The sequence below is a fragment of the Callospermophilus lateralis genome, chromosome X (genome assembly GCF_048772815.1).
Source record: "Callospermophilus lateralis isolate mCalLat2 chromosome X, mCalLat2.hap1, whole genome shotgun sequence".
NCBI lineage: Eukaryota > Metazoa > Chordata > Mammalia > Rodentia > Sciuridae > Callospermophilus > Callospermophilus lateralis.
In genome coordinates, this window is record NC_135325.1 from 68,476,048 (window position 1) to 68,489,189 (window position 13,142).

Sequence of the window (13,142 nt, forward strand, 5' to 3'; positions counted from 1 at the left end):
ACAATAAACCTGTGTTAACTGGGAGCAGAAAGCAGAGTGAAATATTTGAAAAACTTGCAGTTTTCCAGGCATGGTTGCACATACCTGTAATCACAGTGGCTCAGGAGGCTGAGGCAGGAGAATCTTGATTTCAAAGCCAGCCCCAGCAACTTAGCAAGGCCTTAAGCACCGAGGCAAGATCCTGTCTCTAATAAAATACAAAAAAGGGCTAGGGATGTGGCCCAGTGGTTAAGCACCCCTGTGTTCAATCCCCAGTACCAAAACAAACAAACAAAAAACCTTGCAGTTTGTCCAAATAAAAATCATGTTTAAAATGGGTCAAGGAAGATTTGGTTGCTGAAGAGTTTACCACCACTAAAGCTAAGTATTTTGCACACAGATTGCCTTGAGGCCATCTCAGGAGTCAGCAAGACTAAACCCATTGCAAGCTTTTGGTTATCAAGTGAAAACATGTTTGGAAGATGTTGCCTTGAGAAGATAGCATCACTAATGCCTAGAAAGTTATTTCCTAGGATTCCTTTCATTGAATGCAGCTGCAGTCAATGTCAAAGGAGACCAAGCTACTGCTAGAGCTGACAAGAGATCTTGGCATTGTCTGAATGATGCTGGTTCTGCAGGAGTGCAGGATGCTAGAGTTACGGTGTCACCAAAGCTTCCACTGAGATTTCAAAGAAAGGGGGCCAGGCACTTAAAATATAACAGGGTCAGAATCTCTGTATGTATCCCTTAAATGGGTGATGAATGAAGCTGTGAAAAGTGAGGCTGAAACTGCAATAGGGAACCCAGGAATTAAGAGATACCAGGAACATGGAATGTCTACCAAGAAAAGCTACAGGAAGTGAGCAGAGCCAGACCAACAGAGGCAATGTGGGCTGCAGCCAGTAAAGCCAAAGGGTCAGGACTGCACATCTCACCATCATGAGCCCTGGATGCTGAACATGGAGCTATAGGACTTAATGTTCGCCCAGCTGGATTTCAGCCTTGCTTTGGTCCCATTCCTTCTTTCTATGTCCCTATTCCTGCTTTTTGGAATGGGAATGCTTACTCTGTGCCATTGTATATTGGATGTATGAAACTTGATTTTGATTTTTACAGGGGCTCACAACTAAGAATTTGCCTTGAGTCTTAGAGAAGACTTTGGACTTGTACTTTGGGGCAGTCATGGAATTGTAAAGACTGCGGGGCTCTTAGAGATGGACTGAATGCATTTTGCATTGTAGAATGGGCATGATCTTTTGGGGACCTGGGGCAGAAAGTTAAGTTGGGTTTGTTTACTTTGGTACTGGGGATGAAACCCAGGAGTGGTTTACTACTGAGTTATCTCCCCAGTCCTTTTTTAATTTTTTGAGACAGGATCTTGCTAAGTTGCTTAGTGCCTTGCTGTGTTCCTGAGACTGGCCTCAAAATTGTGATCCTTGTAACTCAGTCTCCCAGGCCACTGGGATTACAGGCATGTGGCATTGTTCCTGGCTCTGGTTTAGATCTTTAATGTACCCTGAAAAGCTCATATTTTTAGGCAATACAGGAATGTTCAGAGATGAGATGATAGGGTTATGAGAGCTGTAACCCCAGCAGTGGATTAATCCATTTGATGGATTAATAATTTGAATGGAGTGGTAAATGTAAGCAAAAGGGGTATGGCTCAAGGAAGTAGGTCACTGGGGGTGTACCCTTGGGCTATATCTTATCTCTGGCTCCTGTCTCACTTTTTCTGCTTCCTGGCTACCACAAGCTGAGCAGCTTTCCACCAATACACCTTTCTGCCATGATATTCTGCCTTGCCTCAGGCCCAGAGCAATGGAGTCAGTCAACCTGACTGAATCTGTGAAACCACGAGTCTAAAATAAACTTTTCCAACTCTTAGTTGTTCTTGTCAGATATTTTGGTCACAGCAATGAAAAGTGAACACACATATATATTCTGTAATGATTACAATAAAATCAGCACATCCTTTACCACACATGGTCATAGTGTTTGTTGGGGGAGCAATGAGGGCATTAAAGATACACTCTCTTAACAAATTTCAAATAAACTATATAACATTATTAATTGTAGTAACTGTGCTGTATATTACATCCTTGGAACTTATTCCTCTTTTAACTGAAAATTTCTACCTTCTATTAGTATAATTTCTTTTTTTCCATGAAAAGGAAAGAAATTCTTTTTCTTTTTCTTCACATCTTCATACATGTATTTTGTACAACGATGAGGGTCTCCTTCCACCATCCATGCAATTTTTCTTCTCCCTTCCTTTCCCTCCCACCTCTCTTCCCTATCTAGAGATGATCTTCTTCCCATGCTCTTCTTCCCTACCCCATTTTGAGTCACCCCCCTTATATCAGAGAAGACATTCGGCATTTGTTTTTTTGGGATTGGCTAACTTCACTTAGCATAATCTGCTCTAATGCCACCCATTTCCCTGCAAATGCCATGATCTTATTATTTTTTAGTGCTGAGTAATATTCCATTGTGTATAAATGCCACATTTTAGTATAATTTCTATTGCTATAACAAAATTCCTAAGGCTGGATACTTTATAAAAAAAGGCTTATTTGGCTCATGATTCTAGTGGCTGGAGGGTTCAACAGCATAGCAAATGTTCCCTGGATGTATCATGACATGGTAGAGAAACGGAAAGGGAACAAGCCATGTGTAGAAATAAGAGGTCACATTACAGGATGGTAATCCAGAGACCAGGAAGGGGCCAGTTTTGCTCTCTTTATAAAAACATGCTATTTTAAGAATCCACTTCTTAAGACCAGCATTAATCTCTTTCAAAAGTGATGCTCCCAATGACCTAAATTCCTTCCATAAAGTCTCAACTCTTAAAGGTTCTACCCCATCTCCTAATATACCCACTGGGGACCATGCCTCCAGTACATGAACCCTTGGAAGACAAACCATATCCAAACCATAGCCTATCCTTTAACTAATCTCATTTCCCACATCTCCTAGCCCATGGCAACTACTATTCTCTTCTTTGTTTCTACGAGTTTGAGTTTTCCAGATTCCACATAAAAGTGGCCAATTTATAATTTCTTTCATTTTATGAACACTGTTTTCTGTTATATGTTGGTATTTAAAATTTTATATTCAAATATATCAGTATTTTCTCCTGTAATATCTTCTGCTGCATTTATATTTAGAAAGTCCCTCACATGCCAAAATGAAGAAAATATTTATCCATATAATTTCTTATTATTTTATATTTTTTAACTTTTTAAATTGATATACAATTCAATAATCCATCTGGAATTTATTTTGAAATATGGTATATAGTAGACATTGAATTTATTTTTTTCCAAATAGTTACCATTTCCCTGAGCAATATGTCTTACAAAATCTTTTCCCCGCAAATCTGTGATTCCCTATGACTTATTTCAGGTGTGTTTCTGGGCTTTCTATTCTTTTTCACTGTCAAAATGACCTGTCATTTCAGGATGCTCAGGACTATCTTTAGTACTGAAAAGCCCATGTCCAAGGAAGCCTCTCAATCCTGAGCAAACTGGAATGTTTGGTCATTTTTACCACTCCATGTTTTTGTGACATTGCCTCATTTTGTTATCTATTGCATCTTTAAAATACATCTTAATATCTAGTAGGGCAAGTATCCCTCACTCTTTCTAAAAATTGTCTCTTCTTTCACATTAAAATCAGGGTATTCTATTTTACTAATTTCTAAAGTAAAATGCTTTGGAATTCCAATATAATTGTAAATGACTTAAGAACACACTTTAAAATATTAATTCTTTCCTTTGTGAAATACAGGATGCCTCTTTTGAGTCTTCTTTGATGTTTCTCATCAAAGGGCTAAAGTTCTTTTCATATAGGTCAAACAATATATTTTATTCCTATATGTAAAATTTTATGCCACAATATTAAATAGGATCTAATTAATAAAGTAAGATGTATCTTTCCATTTTTCTCCTATTCAGATAGATGGATAAATGCTTTTTGATCATTGCTTTTGAAAATGGTAGCATATTATATTCAACTTTAAATTTTTCAATTCATAGGACCTGATTACATGTGATAGTTGAAATATTAAATATTTCTACTATTAGTGCGTAATAATACCCTTTCCCTCATGCTCATCAGAAATATATTTTGCCAGTCTTAAAACACCTGAATGTCCATCATAGGAGATTTGCTGGATAAAATATTAAATGTTGGAAAATGGAATACTATGCAGCTATAAAAATAATAAATATTTCTATATACAACTAGGGTGTAATCTCCAGGATCTGCTGTGAAGTGAGGAAAGCAAGGCATAGAACAGTATATAAGTCCATTTTATACCATTATAATAAAATACATATATATTACCAGGGAATGAACCCAGGGGCACTTAATCACTAAGCCACACCCCAAGCCCTTTTATATATATATTTTTTTAATTTAGAGACAGAGTCTCACTAACTTGCTGAGGCTGGCTTTGAACTCAGGATCCTCCTGCCTCAACACCAGAGCCACTCAGATTACAGGTGTGTGTCACTGCACCTGGCTCCATATTACTTTAAAATACAGTAATTTGTATAAACTGGTGAGACAAGTCCCAAATATAAAAAGAATTACAAAGAAATTTTAATTTATACTTGAGAATTATGCTTATTAATAATAATACTGGGATTGTTACTAAAAACTATTAGATGCGTAAGATAGAATAAATAATTATGTTAATGTCACTAGTAACTAAGCTTTTCAGCATAAAAGAGATGTAAATATAATATCAAAGAAGTTGGATAAAGATTCAATCATTTTAATTTTGAACTAGAAATATCAATATGATATTCATTCGTTCTTGTTCTCTACACACACACACACACCCCCCCTCTTTCTCTCTCAGTACTGGGGATTAAACCCAGAAGTACTTTAGTACTGAACCCCATCCCCAGCCCTTTTTTATATTGTGACAGGGTCTCACTAGATTGTTTAGGGCCTCTCTAAGTTGCTGAGGTTGGCCTCAAATTTTCAATCTTCCTGCCTCAGCTTCCCAAGTCACTGAGATTAGAGGCACATGTCATGGTGCCTGGATGGAAATATCAGTATTAATTTATTATTTTATCTTTCTAAAATTATACTTTTAATGTTTTTATAGTTGAATAGGTCTATTTTATGTAACTCTGGATATGTAGTCTTTGCTAGAAAGATTTCCTCTGTCTCTGCACTGTACCCATAGTCTAGTAGACTTTCCATTGTTACCTTTTTACTTTTTTAATTTTGATGTATTGGAACTGCAACTGAGGGCCTTGTACATAAAATGTAAGTTCTCTACCAAGAGATACATTTCTAGCCCTTTTTATTTTTTATTTTGAGACAGTGTCTCATTAAGTGGCTCAGCTGACTTCAAACTTATGATCCTTCTCCCTCATTCAAGAACAATGCACAGGAGCTCAGAGATTGTTTTTATTTATAATGAAACTTTATAGCTTTTAGTACTGGCCCTGTGCCTTTCTGGTTAAACTTACTACAAAGCATTTTATAAGTTATTTTTGATGCTATTGTATATATAATATTTTTCTCATTTATACTTTTCTAGACATGTATAGCTATAATATTGAACATTGTTTATTGTTGTGTATTTATCTTTAATCCAAATTGTTTTGTTATAGTTTTTACTAATGTCCTTCTGGTTTTCTATGTGTATGGTTACAGTTTCAACATAAAAATCTCCCCCTAAAAGCTCATGTTTTGAAAGCATGATCCCAAACATCAAAGTTCAGAGGTGTGGGGCCTTTAGGCAATCATTAGGGCTCTGACCTTATAATCTAGCAAATGGATTCATCCACTCATAACTGATTGTACTAAATGTGATAACTGTGGGCAGGTGAGGTGTGGAGGAAGTGGGTCACTGGGGGCATGTCTTTGGGGACTATATCTTATCCTTGGCTCCTCACATGTATTCTCTTTCTCTCTTTTTTTTGTGTGCAGATTTTCTCTGCCACACAGTTCTACCATGATGTTCTGGCTCACCTCTGCCACAGAGCAATTGAGTCACTGACTATAGACAGAGACCTCTGAATCTTTTTTTTTTAAAAAAAATATTTGTAGTTGTAAATGGACACAATACCTTTATTTTGTTTACTTTTATGTGGTGCTGAAGATTGAACCCAGTGCCTCACATGTGCTAGGCAAACCACCCTAGCACTGAACTACAACTCATCCCCAAGACCTCTGAATCTTTGAGCTCAAAATAAATGTTACCTCCTCTTGGTTGTTCTTGTTAGGTTACATTAAGTAAAAGTTGACTAGCACCTACATTTATTAAAAAGAGATAGATCATTTTATCTCATATATCCCACAATATATACCCAATATATATATTTTTTCTTACCTTATTTCATTTGTTTATTTTTTATTTTTTTGTACCAGGGATTGAACTCAGGGGCACTTGATCATGACCCACATCCCCAGCCCTGCTTTATATTTTATTTAGAGACAGGGTCTCACTGAGTTGATTAACACCTCACCATTGCTGAGGCTGCGTTTGAACTCATGATCCTCCTGCCTCAGTCTCCCAAGCTGCTGGGATTACAGACATATGCCACTATGCCTGGCCCTTATTTCATTCTTAAGGACAGCATTGTCACAGGGCATGGTGGTACATGCCTGTAATCCCAGCAATTGCAGGAGGTTAAGGCAAGAGGATCACAAGTTCAAAGCCAGCCTGGGCAACTTAGTGAGACCCTGTCTCAAAAAAAAAGATATGGATGTAGCTCAATGTAGATTCAATCCCCAGTACCACCACAGAAAAAAAGAAAAAGCAAAAAAGAATAGCATTGTCCAATAGACTTTTGTGTAATGATGAAAATATTCTACAGCTATGCTGTCTAATATAGTAGCCATTAAATGTATGTACCTATTGAGTACTTTAAATGTGGCTAGTGAGATTGACGAACTAAATTTAAAGTTTAGTTTTAATTAATTTAAATATAGTAATTAATTTAAATGGCTAGTAGCTATTGTATTGAATAGCACAGATCTTGAAAATCCAAAATAATGTTAAATAATAATGAAAATAATATGTATGTCTTTATAGTCTTGGCTTGTAATAAAAATGATTTTAGTCTTATGCTTTATATCTTTTATTTTTTTGCTACTATTTGTGATTGCATTTTAGTAAAGATGTATTTAAGTAGTTTTTTCCAATTCCTATTTTACTTAATTTTTTTATTAGGAATTCCTGTTGGATATTATCAAATTACTTTTAATCATTTACTTATGTGCTTATAATAGGGTATTTTTCTTTAATTTTTTGATAGAATGCATTATGATGATAAATTTTATGTGTAATCACTCTTGCATTCCTGTAATAAACTGTACCTTGTCATACTCTAACTTCAATTAACTGATTTTAAAATAAAAATTAAAAAGTGATTGTTGTGAAATAAAATGCAGCAACCAGGAAAGCATACTCATCAGTTCAAGATTTCTGCTGCTACTCAGAACATCGTATCCCCATCCCCTTAGGAACACCAGATTATAGAGCACCCAAATGATCCCTTCAAACAGTGAGATTAAATAGATTAGGAAAGCAACCAGATGGCTTAATATGCCATCAGTGACTTTTTCTTTCTTCTCATGGCAGAAAGCATGCATTGTAAGTACAGAAACATACTCTTCTTGCTATTGCCCAAGACTGCCTCATTTGTAAATTTCCTCTGAAAATATCTTTGACTATCTAACAACCTGAAGTGGTCCATCTGTTTCTTCGGTCTGAGCTTTCTTCCGTTTATGGAAGGTAGTTCTTGGTCCTAATGTGGAGCTTTCTCAACACTGATGTTAAAATACAAACTATGTTCTAGTTTCTTCATCAGTACCTGGATCTTTTAAGGTCCTCAGCCATTCATGTCAAGGTAGAAATCTGCGCCTCTATTGGGCACAGATCACCAGTACCACAGCGTGTGGAACAATTAACATGCATTAAGCACCTTTCTTAGAATATTCAATTGCTCATTCAAAAATTAAGAAGATAAAATTTAACAGCAGGAAAACATATAAAAGGTAAAGAAACCTAGAATTCCATCTCTAGACTTAGGGTAGACAACACTTGACAAGATGGTAGAAATGACCAAGTTCACTACAATGTCCTGTATTGCATGAAACTTTTCTAGTGTTTCAATTGAATGAAAATGGCTGTCAGTTTAATTCTATTGGGCAACTCCTGGAAACAAAGTAAAAAGCAGCAAAGGGCACATAAGATAGGTAAATTAAACTAAACAAAAATTATTACAGAAGTAGAAATTCAAGAACATTAGTTGATTGGACTTTATTACATGAGAAAATTATTCACTGAAATATACAGTATATTCTAAACACTTTAAAATTTAAAAGTTATCCTTAACAAATAAATGAGGTAAATTAAAGAATATCCTCAGTACAAGTGAAATACTATCAGAAATAATTGGGGGATATAAGAGTTTAAATTAAGAATAAAGAAAGGCAATAAAAATGATACTGATGTTAACAGAAGACCCACATGAAGAGTCCCATTTTTTTACCTGGCTAATACATTCAATGCAGCTAGGGGAGTTACCATCTTGCTGGGGCAATGAAAAACATAGGCCTCAAAATGGGCAGCTTTTCTTTTTTTTCTGTTTTTTTTTTAATTTATTTACTCTAATTTGTTATATATGACAACATAATGCATTTCAATTCATATTACACATAAAGAGCACAATTTTTCATATCTCTGGTTGTACACAAAGTATATTCACACCATTTGTGTCTTCATACCTGTACTTAGGGAAATGATGTCCATCTCATTCTACCATCTTTTCTACTCCCATGGCCCCTCTCTCCCCACCCTTTGCCCTATCTAAAGTTCCTCCGTTCCTCCCATGCTCCCCACCCCCTGTTCCCAATATGATTCAGTATCTTTAAATCAGAGAAAACATTCAGCATTTGGTTTTTGGGAATTTGCTTACTTCACATAGCATTATGTTCTCCAACTCCATCTATTTACCTGCAAATGCCATGATTTATTCTCATTTTAAATTTTTTTTTAGTTTTTGATGGACCTTTATTTATTTATTCGTACGTGGTGCTGAGAATCAGACCCAGTGCCTCATGCAGGCTAGGCAAGCATGCTACCACTGAGCCACAACCCCAGCCCCTGATTTATTTTCTTTTAACGCTGAGTAATATTCCATTGTGTATATATTCCACATTTTCTTTATTCATTCATCTACTGAAGGGCATCTAGGTTGGTTTCACAGTTTAGCTATTGTGAATTGTGCTGCTATAAACATTGATGTGGCTGTGTCCCTGTAGTATGCTGTTTTTAAGTCCTTTGGATATAGGCCAAGGAGTGGGGTAGTTGGATCAAATGATGGTTCCATTCCCATATTTCCAAGGAATCGCCATACTGCTTTCCATATTGGCTGCACCCAGTTTGCAGTCCCACCAGTAATGTATGAGTGTGCCTTTTTCCTCACATCCTCGTCAACACTTATTGTTGTTTGTCTTCATAATAGCTGCCATCCTGACTGGAGTAAGATGAAATCTTAGAGTAGTTTTGATTTGCATTTCTCTAATTGCTAGAGATGTCAAACATTTTTCATATATTTGTTGATTGAGTGTATGTCATCTTCTGAGAAGTGTCTGTTCAGTTTCTAGGCCTATAATTGATTGGGTTATTTGTTTCTTTGGTGTTAAGATTTTTAAGTTCTTTATATATCCTAGATATTAGCGCTCTATCTGACATGCAAGTGGTAAAAATTTACTCCCATTCTGTAGGCTCTCTATTCACCTCACTGATTGTTTCTTTCACTGAGAAGATGCTTTTAAGTTTGATTCCATCACATTTATTGATTCTTGATTTTAACTCTTGCACTGTAAGAGTCTTATTAAGGAAGCCAGGGCCTAATCCAACATGATGGAGATTTGGGCCTACGTTTTCTTCTATTAGTTGCAAAGTCTCTGGTTTAATTCCTAGGTCCTTCATCCACTTTGAGTTGAGTTTTATGCATGGTGAGAGATAGGAGTTTAATTTCATTTTGTTGCATATGGATTTCCAGTTTTCCCAGCACCATTTGTGGAAAGGATTATATTTTCTTGTGGAAAGGATTATATTTTCTTATGTTTTTTGACAAATTATGTAGGTTTGTCTCTGTGTCCTCTATTATGTACCATTTACCTGCAAGTCTATTTTGGTGCCAATACCATGCTGTTTTTGTTCCTATTGCTCTGTACTATTGTTTAAAGTCTGGTATAGTGATATCACCTGCTTCACTTTTCTTGCTAAGAATTGCTTTAGCTATTCTGGGTCTCTTATTTTTCCAGATGAATTTCATAACTGCTTTTTCTATTTCAATGAGGAATGTCATTGGGATTTTTTATTAATAAAAGTGGTGAAAGATGGCATCCCTGTCTTGTTCCAGTTTTTAGAGGAAATGCTTGCAATTTTTCTACATTTAGAATGTTGTTGATCTCGGGTTTATTATAGATAGCTTTTACAATGTTGAGATATGTTCCTGTTATCCTAGTTTCTCTTGTATTTTGAACATGAAGGGGTGCTGTATTTTTTGGATGCTTTTTCTGCATCTATTGAGACAATCATATGATTCTTTTCTTTCAGTTATTGATGTGATGAATTACATTTATTGATTTCTGTAAGTTGAACCAACCTTGCATCCTTGGGATGAGCTCCACTTGATCATGGTGCTCTACCTTTTTGATATGTTTTTGTATTTGATTTTCCAGAATTTTATTGAGGATTTTTGCATGTATGTTCATTATAGATATTTGTCTGAAGTTTTCTTTCTTTGATGTGTCTTTGTCTGGTTTTGAAATCAGGGTGATACTGATCTCATAGAATGAGTTTGGAAGTCTTCTTCTGCCTTACTTGGTGCCTAGAGCAATTGAGTTGACCTCATATGGCCTGAGACCTTTGAAACTCTGAGCACCAAATAAACTTTTCCTCCCCTAATATTGTTTTTGTCAGATCTTTTGGTTACAGAGACAAAAGCTAACTAAAATAATGCATCAAACATCAGAGCTCCCAAATATATAAAGCAAAGATTGACATTTTGAATGGAAAAATAGATCTTCAATAATAGCAGGAGACTTTGATACCCCATGTCCTAGTAAGCTTAGGCTATTTGCTTCAGTAGCTCAAATAACAGAAGCTTATTTCCTCATAGTTCTAGAATATTTGAATTCACAAATATTTGTAAATTAAACAACATACTCAAATAATTATTGGTTCAAAGAATAAATAGTAAGAGAAATCAGAAAATAAGACAAATGAAAATGAAAACACAACATAAGATCAAAGTGCTAGCAGGGTCAGTTGTTGGGTGAAGGCTCTCCCCTTGGGTTGCAGATGGCTATTTTCTCTCTGTGTCCTCCTCAGTGCTTGCACATGGAGAGATTTCTCTTTTTTTCTCTTTTTATAAGGCTACCAAATCCTGTATCATATTAGGTCTTCCCCCTTGTGACCTCATTTAACCTTAACTACTTGCCTCCTTAAAGTCCTATGTAATACAATCAGAGTGTGGTTTTGGTGTTTGACATGTGAATTTGGAGGAGATACTTTTTAGTCCATAGCACCCAACTTTTGATAATGGGTAGAACAATGAGAAAGAATATCAGTAATGGGGCCATGGGTATAGCCCAGTGATAGAGAACTTTCCCAGCATGTGCAAGGCCCTGGGATGAAGACCAGCAATGAAAAACAAACAATACCAATAAGGAGATAAAGGACATAAAGCACACTATAGATCCATCGAACCTAACAGATATATACAGAACACTCCACTCAATGATCGCAGAGTACACATTTTTTCTCAGTTGAAAATGGACTGTCCTCCAGGATAAAGCATACGTTACACCAAAAAACAATTCTTAATAAGTTTAAAAGGGCTGAATTTTTTTTTCTAATCTTTTCTGATCACAGTCAAATTGTGGTCAAGAGCAGAAGCAAAACTGGAGAGTTCACAAATTAAATAACATACTCAAACATCATTGGGTCAAAGAATAAATAACAAGAGAAAAAAGAAAATAAGACAAATTAAGATGAAAACACAACATAGCAAAATTTAAGGGATCCAGTGAAAACAGTGTTAAGAAGGAAATTAATAAATGTAAATGCTGACATTAAAAAAGAAAAAAACATCTCAAATATACAACCTAACCTTAAATGTTAAGACCAGAAAAGGAAGAACAAACTAAACTGAAAGCTAGCATAAAAAGGAAAAAGTTGAGCGGGAATAAATAAATAGCAAAACAATACAGAAAATCAATGAAGCCAAAAGTAAGTTCTTTGAAAACAGCAACAAAATTGAGACACCTTTAACCAAATTAATTAAGAGAAAAGACAGGTAAGGTAAATTACCAGAAAAGAGAGTGGGCACATTACTGCTGATTTTATAGAAATAAAAAGAATTATAAGAGAATATTACTCATGATTGTATGCCAGCAAATAACCTACATGAAATGGACAAGTTCCTGGAAATACACAATCTATCAAAAGTGAATCATAAAGAAATAGAAAATCTCAACAGCTATCCCCTTTCTACTGATGCTGCCCAATTCTACTGCCATTCCTGATGCTACTACAGTACTCATTCAACGCAGACCTGGTACGTCTTTTGTGAAGCAGTAGCTAAGGACATTCTGGCTTTGCCATGGCTGGGAAAAAAAAAAAAAAACATGGAAGAAGTCAAGAGTGAGATTAGTGACTACATTGTTTTGAAATCTAAGGCAAGATGGTTCTGTGGTGCAGTTTAAAACTAAGAGCTGTAAACCAGACATAGTGACACACACCTGTAATCCAAGCTACACAGCAGACTGAAGCAGGAGGATCAAACTTTCAATTCTAGGGCTGAGGTTGTGGAGCAGTGGTAGAGCACTCACCTAGCATGTGTAAGGTCCTGGGTTTGATCCTCAGCACCACATAAAGATAAATAAAAAAAAGGTATTGTGTCTATCTACAACTAAAAAAAAAATTCAATTCCAGTGTCAGTAACTTAGTGAGACCCTCAGCAACTTTATGAGATGCTGTTTCAAAATAAAACATGAAAAGGGCTGAGGATGTATCTCAGCGGTAAAGCTCCCTTGGATTCAATCCCCAGAACAGCAAAAAGAAAACAAAAAGATTAAGATACATCACTTAGTAAACTAAGGAAAGTTTAATGTGA